The sequence below is a fragment of the Eschrichtius robustus genome, chromosome 3 (genome assembly GCF_028021215.1).
Source record: "Eschrichtius robustus isolate mEscRob2 chromosome 3, mEscRob2.pri, whole genome shotgun sequence".
Taxonomy (NCBI): domain Eukaryota; kingdom Metazoa; phylum Chordata; class Mammalia; order Artiodactyla; family Eschrichtiidae; genus Eschrichtius; species Eschrichtius robustus.
The window spans coordinates 25,620,097-25,632,930 of NC_090826.1; positions in this window are offsets into that span (position 1 = coordinate 25,620,097).

Here is a 12,834-nt window from a genome sequence, read left to right on the forward strand (position 1 = left end):
CTACACATCTACCAGAATGGCTGAAATTAAAAGGAATGAAAATATCGGGTATTAGCAAGGATGCCGAACAAACAGAACTCCCATACACTACTAATAGGAGTGTAAATTGGCATAACCACTTTGGGAAAATGGCGTTATTTATTAAAGCAAAACATATGTATCCACTATGACCTAGCAATTCTACTCACATATATATATATAGCCAAGAGAAATAAGTGCTTAAGTCCCTCAAAAGATGCGTAAAAGAATGTTCATAACAGCATTATTCAGAAGAGCCAAGGGGCTTCCCTGGTGGCGCAATGGTTGAGAATCCGCCTGCCAATGCAGGGGACACAGGTCCAAGCCCTGGTCCGGGAAGATCCCACATGCCACGGAGCAACTAAGCCTGTGCACCACAACTACTGAGCCTGCGCTCTAGAGCCCACGAACCACAACTACTGAGCCCGTGAGCCACAACTACTGAGTCCGCGTGCCACAGCTACTGAAGCCCGTGCACCTAGAGCCCGTGCTCCACAAGAGAAGCCACCACAATGAGAAGCCCGCGCACTGCACCGAAGAGTAGCCCCTGCTCGCTGCAACTAGAGAAAGCCCGTGTGCAGCAACGAAGACCCAACGCAGCCAAAAATAAATAAAATAAATAAATTTTAAAAAAAAGAAGAGCCAAAAGCTGCAAACAAACCAAATGTCCTTTGTTATCTGTTCATTCAATACAATACTACACCATATACATTAAAAAAGAACTAAGTACTGACATGGATGAATCTTAACAGTTACAATGTTGAATGAAGGAAGCCAGACTGTGATTTCATTTATAAAAAGCTCAAAAACAGGTATAACTAGTTGATGGTGATAGAGGCCAGAAACAGTAGTTTCTATTGTGGGAGGGGATGCACCTGAAAGGGAGCCACAGGAGGCTTGCCAGGGTGCTGAAAATGTTTTGTATCTTGATCTGGATGGTGATTATAAAGGTGCTTACAGTATAAAAATTTATCCAGCTGTTCATTTAAGATTTGTGCATTTGTACAACACGGGGAATATAGCCAATATTTTATAATAACTATAAATGGAGTATAACCTTTAAAAATTGTGAATCACTATATTGTACACTTGTAACTTACATAATATTGTACAGCAACTATAGTTCAATAAAAATAAAGTACTTAGAAGAGTTAAAAAAAAGATTTGTGCACATTACTGTATCTATTTTATACCTAAAATCCAGGAGGGAAGCTTAGCCCCTCCTCCAAAAGACAAAAGAAATTATGATAGCACTGACCCAGGGACTAACAATATTTTACAGTTTGTGATATGAGATGACAGTTCCCCGGACCCAGCTTGATGGTGAAGTCCCCAGGGCCAGAAGTCTTTTTTTGATTCTGATCTCTATTGTTCCAAAGCATCTATATTGGGGTTCAGATCTCAGCAGGCCCACAGCATTCAGGACTCAGCGTCTGCTCAGAGCAGCACACTCCAGCCCCTGAGTGTTCAACTCAGCACTTATTTCTGGCATGTCTGCTCTGTGCCAGGCCCTGTGCTGAGAGCTAGGAGTATGAAGACAAATAAAACACCATCCCTGCACTTAAAAGCTGCCAACCAAGAGGTCGGTGCTCCAGGATGAAGGAAGGGTTCTTGCAGCAGTGAACTCATCCATCAGCACATGTAAAATAATAATAGTAACAAACAGCCACCATTTAAAAACTGCCAGGTGCTTTATGTAACAGATTTTTTTCCCCTTAATTGCTATTTAAAACCACAACTTCCTGCAGATACTTTTGTCTGTTAGGGGAGTGGCATAATTTTTCTCTGGGTATAGGGATCTTTGTTTAGGAAAATACTTAATAAGCTGCTTTGGAATGAAGAATGAATCTCCCCAGGGCTAGGCAAGACAAAAGAGCTGAATCGCTTTGCAAATTAGAGTGGGGAAGTGTGGCCCTAGGGAGAGGGAGGGAGGTCTGAAAACCTGAGGAGGGGAGACGTTAGGAGGTATGGTTCGGGAGATCTATGTTGTTTTTGTTTTCCGACATTCTGTTCCTTAGAGCACCACCCCCTTTGCCTTCCTAACGTCACTCGTTCTTCAGGTTTTGCCTTTTCAAAAATCACTTCCTCATACCACACACAGCCTTCAAAAGGAATGAGGCAAAGCTTGTCCTGACGTGGAAAAAGGCACAGGATACATTGTGAAGTGAGGAAAAGTAAGCAGCAGAGTAGGTGCTTAATAGAATCCCATTTTTTAAAAGGAGTGCCATATATATGTATTTACACCTGGCTACATAAGCAAAATTCCTGAAAAAGTACTGTATTAACAGCTGTTACTACTAGGGAGCGGAGGGGCGGATAATCAGAAGCTTCTATTTTCAATTTTTCCCCTTTTTACCTTTAAATATTTTATCATGAGATTTTATCCCTTTTTCAAAAGTCTCTTCCTCCAAGCAGCCCTCCCTGATGTCTACGGTAGATCAGGTCCCCGTGGTATCCTGCCCTCCTCTGTTGCGACATTCAGACCTTTGTAATTCCTGCTCCCTACCTCTCCCACCCCTCTACCTCCTGTACCCACTGTGCTCTCCTCAGCTCCAAGATGACAGGGACCAGGAACTCCTAGCAGAGTGCTTGGCATAGCTGTTAACCAAATGAATAAATCCTTCCACCTTCCAAAGAGTTTTCTCCTGCCTGGCTTTGAATCTTCCAGAGAGAGGCAGCCCCACCTGTGTGTGCTGCTCAGGCCCGGCTCACAGTGTTCCAGCTAATTCTCTGCCCCGGGCGGGGTGAGATGCCCTCTTTCTTGTTCTGGAGAGAAGCGTAAAGGCAGCAGCTCTGCCCTCTTCAGTGCGTCAGCCCTGAGGGACACCGAAATGCCTGAGACCAGGACAACCTGTGAGAGGTGTGAGCAGGTGGGGGAGCCAATTACCAGAACGAGCCAGGGCAGCCTGGCTGACCTCGGCAGGAGCAGAGACGGCTTCCCTTGCATCTTCCTTTTCTTTCCAGCAGCAGGGGGAGGAGGAGACGAAGGCCTAATTGCTTTCACCTTGAGAAAAATCTGCTGCTGACCATGTGCAGAGAGAGAATCGCTCACGTTATACAGCAGGGGCTAGAGATGATATCAGATCAGGAAGGCTGACATTTTCCCTGAGGCCCTCACTAACGACTAAGGGGAAGAGATGTATGTGCTGGGCCTACTGCTTCCTCCTTGCTCGGGCCCACCAATCACATGTCAGCCCATCTCCAGCTTTCTTTCTGCCCAGAACCCCATAGGGAAATCTCCATGTCTGCCTCCTCGCCCCGCAGGCTGCTGTCACTAAGTTGGTGCCTTCACTAGGTTTTGCCCAGGCCAGAGCGAAGGTTCTGGGAGAGAATTTAGCTGTCTCACAGGCCCTGACTGCCGAGTGGACGCCTCTATGGACCCAGCCAGCCTCTTCCCACCAAGTTCAGACAGGAAAAGTGATGTCGGCTGCTGCAACAGCCAGGGAGTGGCACTGGCCAGCCACAAATGCCTGATTCTGCTGGAACACTTCTAACAATTAAAGCAAAGGATGAACTCTCAAGGCTTTCTCCATCCCTGATGAAAGGCAAATTCAAAAGCCACACACTGTCCTCAACCCCTGGGTTGAAGCAAGGAATGTGATAAAGAGAAAGCACTGCAACTCAGTAGAGCAGTCTTGAAGTTATACTGATGCTATACAGGGAAACTGCCACCAGAAGTTCAGCATTCGAGCCACTGAAAATCACCCAGGAAGTGTGTGATACTGTATGTGATACAATTAATGACATAAAACTTAAGCGAACTAGCTGGTCACCTATTGGGTCCCGAGTAGAAATTTCCTTTAAGAAATTCTTGAGGACTTCCCTGGTGGCACAGTGGTTAAGAATCCGCCTGCCAATGCAGGGGACACGGGTTCGAGCCCTGGTCTGGGAAGATCCCACATGCTGCAGAGCAACTAAGCCCGTGCACCACAACTACTGAGCCTGCGCTCTAGAGCCCGCGTGCCACAACTACTGAAGCCCACACGCCTAGAGCCCCTGCTCCACAACAAGAGAAGCCACCGCAATGAGAAGCCCTCACACCACAAGGGAAGAGTAGCCCCAGCTCGCTGCAACTAGAGAAAGCCTGCGCGCAGCAACAAAGACCCAATGACGAAGACCCGACACAGCCAAAAATAAATAAATAAATAACTTAAAAAAAAAAAAAGAAATTCTTGAGAGGCAATAGAAGCCCACAGCTTCATATATAGGCCACTTCAACCGCTTTCTAGCTGTGTGACTTTGGTCATGCCACTTAACCTCTCTGAGTTTCAATTTCCCCACCTGTAAAATAGAATTAATAACACCTACTTCAAAGGGTGTCACAAAATAATATACATAAACTATCTAGCACAGTATTTAGTGCCCAAAAAGTGCTCACTAAATGGTAGATGTTCACATTATTGTCGTGGAGCCATCAGTGCACACTCCAGCACAGACATTGGTGAGGTGGAAAGTGGGGAGGCCTTTAGGACCACGCAGACCTGGTTTGAGACCCTAGTTCCATTACTTCTATTGTGTGGCCTTGAGAGAGTTAATTCACTTCTTTGAACTTCAGTCTCCCTCTCTAAGAAAACATTAATAATACCGACCTTGTCAATGGGATGGATAGAGCCCAGCCATCACCTGAGCCTGAGCACCTAGAAGGTGCTTAGGGAATGTTAGCTGCATGGGTACAGAAGAATCATCACCTTCTTTCCAGCATCCTCCACATAGTCTGTTTGGTAGTTTTTACTGAGAGACAAAAGCCTGCTCGAAGTGACTTACTTTGTGGCAGCATATTGATTTTATCAAAGCCAGTGGTCTCTTTCCTGTTGATTCTTTTTTTTTTTTTTGGCTGCGTTGGATCTTCGTTGCTGTGCGTGGGCTTTCTCTAGTTGCGGTGAGCAGAGGCTACTCTTCATTGCGGTGCACGGGGTTCTCGTTGCGGTGGCTTCTCTTATTGCAGAGCACAGGCTCTAGGCACTCAGGTTTCAGTAGTTGTGGCACGCGGGCTCTAGATCGCAGGCTCAGTAGTTGTGGCGCACAGGCTTAGTTGCTCCATGGCATGTGGGATCTTCCCGGACCAGGGATCGAACCCATGTCCCCTGCATTGTCAGGTGGATTCCCAAGCACTGCGCCACCAGGGAAATCCCCTGTTGATTCTTCTAGCCATCTCTATACTATTTGACCCTGGTGATCACTTCTGAATTTTTTGAGACCGCCTCCCTGTCCCCCATGGTTTTCTTGACTCTGATCCCCTGATCCCTCTCTCTTTCTCTCTCCCTCTCTCTCCTTCTTCCCAGGCTCTTTAACCTCTTTGGCTTACTCCTTATTCTTCTGACCTTTCGTCTCCACATTCTCCGCAGTTATCATTTTCTCAGAGTTTCCTCCGATGTTGGTGTGGTGGTGGTGACGGAGAGCTACCTGTCTGAGGAGTTGGTCGATGCCTGCTGAGACACCTGTCTATGCCTTCAACTTACACCGGAGGGCAGAGTTGGTATCTCGAACATCCTCCTGGATGGCACAGCATAGTGTCATAGCGATTTGGAGTTGGACAGGCGTGTTCAAATCCTAACACGTCACTTTCCCACTGGTTGCAAGACCAACCTCTCCCAGTCTCACTTCCTCATCTGAATAACAGCAGTCATAATGGCCTCATAGATTTGTTGTGAAGATTAAATGATAATGTATGCAAATAACCCTGCACGGTGCCTGGCACCGAGTCTAATTCAATAAAAGGTAGAGATTATTATAGTTCCTGGCACCCTTCAGCCTAAGCATTAGTTATGCATCCCTGCTCATTTGCATAGTCAAATAGTCATTTACATAGACTGTGATATTTTACTATAGGTATATCTGCTTTCAAAACAGCTCTCTTTTCCAACTTTCCATTTTTATAAATGGCACCACTGTTCCAATGCTCCCAGGCTCAAACCTTGGCAGTGTACTCGGCTTTTCCTACTCTTTCATGGGCCAAACCCGTTGGCACTTAACCATGGGCTGTCGCTAACTGTTCTGAGACTGTCTTAATTCCCCAGTGGGACTGTAAATGCTTTGAGAGCAGGAACTCTGACTTATACTGCCTTGGTACCTATTACACTGGCATAGAGCAGGAACTCAATATATATTTGTTTTCTGACAAGATGCTATCAACAAATTAATTTACAGGGGCAGGTGTGAAGGAGGTACTACGCCAACCTGAAACAAGGATCAGATATTTTGTAATTATATTTTATCCTCTCCCCATTCTCTACTCCATGAATTCCTCCTACTCATTCTTTAAGCCCAAATCAATATCCTCCTTGCTGAGATCGGCCATAAACATTATTTCCTTTCTTTCTTTCACTTATACTACTTATTTAATTGCATAGAGTTTTAACCAATTTTTTAATTAAAAATTGAAAACACTGGAGTTCCCTGGCAGTCCAGTGGTTAGGACTCGGCGCTTTCACTGCCATGGCCCAAGCTCAATCCACGGTCATGGAACAAAGATCCCTCAAGCCACGCGGCGTGGCCAGAAAAAAAATAAAAACCTGAAAACGATATAGAAAGGTGTAAAGTGATGATGAAATTTTTTTCTCTTTGTTCCACTTCTCAAAGGTAACAATTGGAAATTGGTGGGTATCCCTCCCGATCTTTTTCTGTTGTATTGGGAATTGATACCCTATACTATGACAGAATACAAAATAAAATTTTAAAAATAATTGTATTTCTCTGAGATTTTACATGCCCCCAAATGGCCATTTTCTACGCCAGGGGGAGGGGGATTAAAATAAATCCAAGTTGTGAAGTAAATGAGTAAACTTCAAATCTGTTCCATAGCACTTGGACACCTCTCTTAGAGAGTACCTATCACACTGCAGTTTGTGAACACCTCTGCCTCCCAGCTAGCTTGTATACTAGAGCAGCAACTGACATTAATTTTGATATTCCCTGGACTTCCCTGGTGGTACAGTGGTTAAGAATCCGCCTGCCAATGCAGGGGACACAGGTTCGAGCCCTGGTCTGGGAAGATCCCACATGCCGCGGTGCAACAAAGCCCGTGTGCCACAACTACTGAGCCCGCACACCTAGAGCTGGTGCTCCACAACAAGAGAAACCACCGCGATGAGAAGCCCGCGCACCGCAACGAAGAGTAGCCCCCGCTCGCCGCAGCTGAGAAAGCCAGCACGCAGCAATGAAGACCCAACACAGCCAAAAATAAATAAATAAATTTATAAAAAAATTTTTTTTTACATTCCCAACACCTAATTTGCACATAGTAAGTACTCAATAAATGTTTAGTAAAGAATGACTTAGGGACTTCCCTGGTGGTCCAGTGGGTAAGACTCTGTGCTCCCAATGCAGGGGACCCAGGTTCAATCCCTGGTCAGGGAGCTAGATCCCACATGCAGGCCGCAACTAAGAGTTCGCATGCTGCAAGGAAGATCTGCGTGCCACAACTAAGACCCAGCGCGGCCAAAATAGATAGATAGATAAATAAATATTTTTAAAACTTTAAGAAAGAAAACGCAATTGCTTAACATGAGCTTTATCGTAGCAACTTAATATTATAATAGTTTGAGAACAAATTAATTCGTTTAGGTCAACTTAATGGTACAAAGAAATTCTGTTTTTATGTGTTGTAAATGTTTTTTGGTAGGCATTGTATTGACGCCATTGTAGAATCACCAAATTCAGTATAATTACACCTAGTTTTATAGAACTAGAGGCCAAAATTTACCAATTTACATAATTTTAGGAGTTTATGGTTGTATCATTTTCTTTAAATTCCTAAATTGGTCACATCTATGGTGTAGTGCTTAAAAATTTGGGCTCTCAAAAGAACAGAACTGGAGGAATCACACTCCCTAGCTTGAGAGTATACTACAAATCTACAGTAATCAAAACAGTATGGTACTGGCACAAAAACAGACACATAGATCAGTGGAACAGAATAAAGAGCCCAGAAATAAACCAACGCACTTATGGTCAATTAATCTATGACAAAGGAGGCAAGAATATACAATGGAGAAAAGACAGTCTCTTCAATAAGTGGTGCTGGGAAAACTGGAGAGCTACATGAAAAGAATGAAATTAGAACATTCTCTAACACCATATACGAAAATAAACTCAAAATGGATTAAAGACCTAAATATAAGACTGGAAACCGTAAAACTCCTAGAGGAAAACATAGGCAGAACTCTCTTTGACATAAATCATAGCAATATTTTTTTGATCTATCTCCTAAAAGCAAAAATAAACAAATAGGACCTAATTAAAGTGAAAAGCTTTTACATAGCAAAGGAAATCATCAACAAAACAAAAAGACAACCTACTAAATGGGAGAAAATATTTGCAAATGATATGACTGATAAGTGGTTAATAACCAACATATATAAACAGCTCACATAAGTCAACATCAAAAAAAAAAACAACAACCTGATTAAAAAATAGGCAGAAGACCTGAATAGCCATTATTTCAAAGATGAAATACAGATGGCCAACAGGCACATGAAAAAATGCTTAACATGGCTAATCATCAAGGAAAAGTAAATCAAAACCACAATGAGATGTCACCTCACACCTGTCAGAATGGCCTATCATCAAAAAGCCTACAAATAACAAAATGTTGGCGAGGATTTGGAGAAAGGGAACCCTCACACACTGTTGGTAGGAATGTAAATTGGTGTAGCCACTGTGGAAAACAGTATGGAGGTTTCTCAAAAAACTAAAAATAGAACTACCATATGACCCAGGAATTCCACTCCTGGGTATATATCTGTAAAAAACAAAAACACTAACTCAAAAAGATATATGTACCCCACTGTTCATAGCAGCATTATTTACAATTGCCAAGATATGGAAGTAATCTAAGTGTCCATCAACAGATGAATGGATAAAGAAGATATATAGATATAGATATAGATATACAGAACGGAATATTACTCTGCCATAAAAAAGTAAAATCTTGCCAATTTCAACCACATGGGTGGACCTTGAGGGTAGTATACTTAGTAAAATAAGTCAGACAGAGAAAGACAAATACTGTATGTTTCACTCATATGTGGATTTAAAAATAAAACAAACAAATGAATATAACAAAACAGAAACAGACTCACAGATGTAGAGAATAAACTAGTGGTTACCACTGGGAAGAGGAAAGGGAGGAGGGGCAAGATAGGGGTAGGGGATTAAGATGTACAAACTATTATGTATAAAATAAATAAGCTACAAGGATAAGAGAATGGACTTGAGGACATAGGGAGGGGAAGGGTAAGTTGGGACAAAGTGAGAAAGTAGCATTGACATATATACACTACCAAATGCAAAATAGATAGCTAGTGGGAAGCAGCTGCATAGCACAGGGAGATCAGCTCGGGCCTTTGTGACCACCTAGAGGGGTGGGATAGGGAGGGTGGGAGGGAGACGCAAGAGGTAAGTGATATGGGGATATATGTATACATATAGCTGATTCACTTTGTTATACAGCAGAAACTAACACAACATTGTAAAGCAGTTATACTCCAATAAAGATGTTAAAAAAGAAAAAATATAAGCTACAAGGATATATTGTTCAACACAAGGAATTTAGCCAACATTTTATAATAACTATAAATGGAGTATAACATTTAAAAATTGTCCAAGCTGCTCTGCACGGCCAAAAAGAAAAAAGAGAACAAAAGAAAAAGAAAAATTGTAGGGAATTCCCTGGTGGTCCAGTGGTTAGGACTCCACACTTTCACTGCCGAGGGCATGGCTTCAATTCCTGGTCAGAGAACTAAGATCCCACAAGCCATATGGCATGGCCAAAATAAATAAATAATTAATTAATTAAAAATAAAAATTGTGAATCACTATATTGTACACTTGTAACATATAATATTGTACAGCAACTATACTTCAATAAAAAATAGATTAATTAATTTTATTTTTTAATTCTTTTTAAAAATAAATAAATTTATTTATTTATCTTTGGTTGCGTTGGGTCTTTGCTGCTGCGCGTGGGCTTTCTCTAGTTGTGGTGATCAGGGGCTACTCTTTGTTGTGGTGCACAGGCTTCTCAGCGTGGTCGCTTCTCTTGTTGCAGAGCACGGGCTCTAGGCCCGTGGGTTTCAGTAGTTGTGGTGCGTGGGCTCAGTAGTTGTGGCTCACGGTCTCTAGAGTGCAGGCTCAGTAGTTGTGGCGCATGGGCTTAGTTGCTCTGCGGCATGTGAGATCCTCCCGGACCGCAAACCCGTGTCTCCTGCATTGGCAGGCAGATTCCCAACCACTGTGCCACCCAGGAAGCCCAGATTAATTCATTTTAAAAGAATTTGGGCTCTGGAGTCAGACTGCCTGGGTTCAAATCCCTGGTGACCTTGAGCAAGTGACTTAACTTCCCTGCACTTTTATTCTTTCAACAACAAAATAGGAATGACAGTACCAGCGTCACAGGACTATTGTGAGAAATAAACTGAACACATGTAGATGTTGGCTATTATTATTTCTGTGATTCCAAGTTCCTAGGTCCTAGTAAAGAACAGCCCGTTCTATCAAAAAAGGTATCTGAAAGTGCCCTAGTGAGCTTGTCTCAGAAAAAAAGTCTGATTATACAGGCAGTGAACCATTATCCCAAGAAATGCAGACCAACTGTGCCAATAAGGAATCATTTTATGCACAACTACCCTAGAGGTTAGGGACAAACCTAATGAGTCAGTTTATTGGAGCACAGAATCAACTGACTGGTCCCATCCTTTGATAAGCTGGATTTGTCAAGTGTCCTTTAAAAAGCTTTAAGCAGGCCCTAAGTCTCTTTGCCACACTGCACACCCCAAGGCTATGGCCTCACAGATGATAGGATTTAAGTGGTCTCAGGCAGTTTCCCGGCTAGGTCTTTTCCATTACTCAGAGAGTAATGATTTTTCCCTCCTCTGTTCCTTTTCATCTAGTTAGGGATAACCAGAGGTGTTCAACAAGAATGCTTTGTGTTTTTCAACACTGAGTATTTCAGGTTCAAAGTTACAGCTCAACAGATTATTATTAAGACTGACGATATCAGGAAGAGAAGCAATTGAGGGTTGGACAGTCCCCTGAACCATGTCATTCTGCTGCTGGAAAACCTTTGAAAGTCTTTCCTATGCAAACTCAAAAGGTTTACATTTTAAAAAACACAAAACTTAAGGCTGATTTCTTTTTTTACAGGATGTATACCTCTAAGACCCAGCCATGCTGAACTCCTTGTGGGTCCTCAATTTCACCAAGTTCTTGCTCCCCTCTAAGCCCCCTTAAGGCTTGGGATGCTCTTCTCCAGCCCTTCCCATGGCCAATTTCTGAGGCCCTTCAAGTTCAGCTTAAATGGCACCTCCTCCAGGAAGCATTTTTTCAGCCCTCAGATTGGTGACCCTCCTCTGTACTTTCACAGCACCTTGTACCTTACTCCTATTCTAACATTTACTATACCGATAAGCAACTGCCAGTTTACTTGTCTGTATCTCCCACTGTTGTCAGCAACCCAAGAACAGGAACCCACATCTTATTCACTATTATATCCCTAGCAACATGCACAATTCCTGGCACATAGGAGATGGTCAAGAATTATTCATTGATGCTGGCTTCAAACTATACTACAAAGCTACAGTAATCAAAACAGTATGGTACTGGCACAAAAACAGACACATAGATCAGTGGAACAGAATAGAATCAAGAAATGAACCCACACTTATATGGGCAATTAATTTATGAGAAAGGAAGCAAGAATATACAATGGGGAAAAGACAGCCTCTTCAATAAGTGGTGTTGGGAGAACTGGACAGCTATATGCAAAAGAATCAAAGTGGTCTACTCTCTCATACCATACACAAAAATAAATTCAAAATGGATTAAAGACTTAAATGTAAGACATGAAACCATAAAACTTCTGGAAGAGAACATAGGCAGTAAGTTGTTTGACATCAGTCTTAGTAATATTTTTTTTGGATATGTCTTCTCAGGCAAGGAAAACAACAGCAAAAATAAACAAATGGGACTACATCAAACTGAAAGGCTTTTGCACAGCAAAGGAAACTATCAACAAAATGAAAAGGCCACCTACTGAATGGGAAAAGATATTTGCAAATGATGTATCTGATAAGGGGTTAATATCCAAAATATACAAATAATTCATACAACTCAACATCAAAGAAACAAATAACCCAATTTAAAAATGGTCAGAGGATCTGAATAGACCTGTTTTCAAAGAAAACATACAGATGGTCAACAAGCATATGAAAAGATGCTCAACATCACTAATCATCAGGGAAATGCAAATCAAAACCGTAATGAGATATCACCTCACACCTGTCACAATGGCTATTATCCAAAAGACAACATATAGGGAATTCCCTGGCTGTCCAGTGGTTAGGACTCGGCACTTTCACTGCCAGGGCCCAGGTTCAATCGCTGGTCGGGGAACTAAGATCCAGTAAGCCTCACGGCGCAGCCAAAAAAAAAAAGACAACACATAATAAGTGTTGGCGAGGATGTGAAAAAAAAGGGAACGCTCATGCACTGTTTGTAGGAATGTAAATTGGTGCAGCCACTATGGAAACAGTTTGGAGATTCCTCAAAAAAATTAAAAATAGAACTACCATATAATCCAGCAATTGCACTCCTGGGTATTTATCTGATGAATACAAAAACACTAATTAGAAGAGAAATATGCACCCCTATGTTCATTGCAGCATTCTTTACAATAGCCAAGATATGGAAGCAGCCTAGGTGCCCATCAATAGGTGAATGGATAAATGAATGGATAAAGAAGATGTGCCATATATATATATATAATGGAATATTACTCAGCCATAAAAGAGAATGAAGTCTTGCCACTTCAACAACATG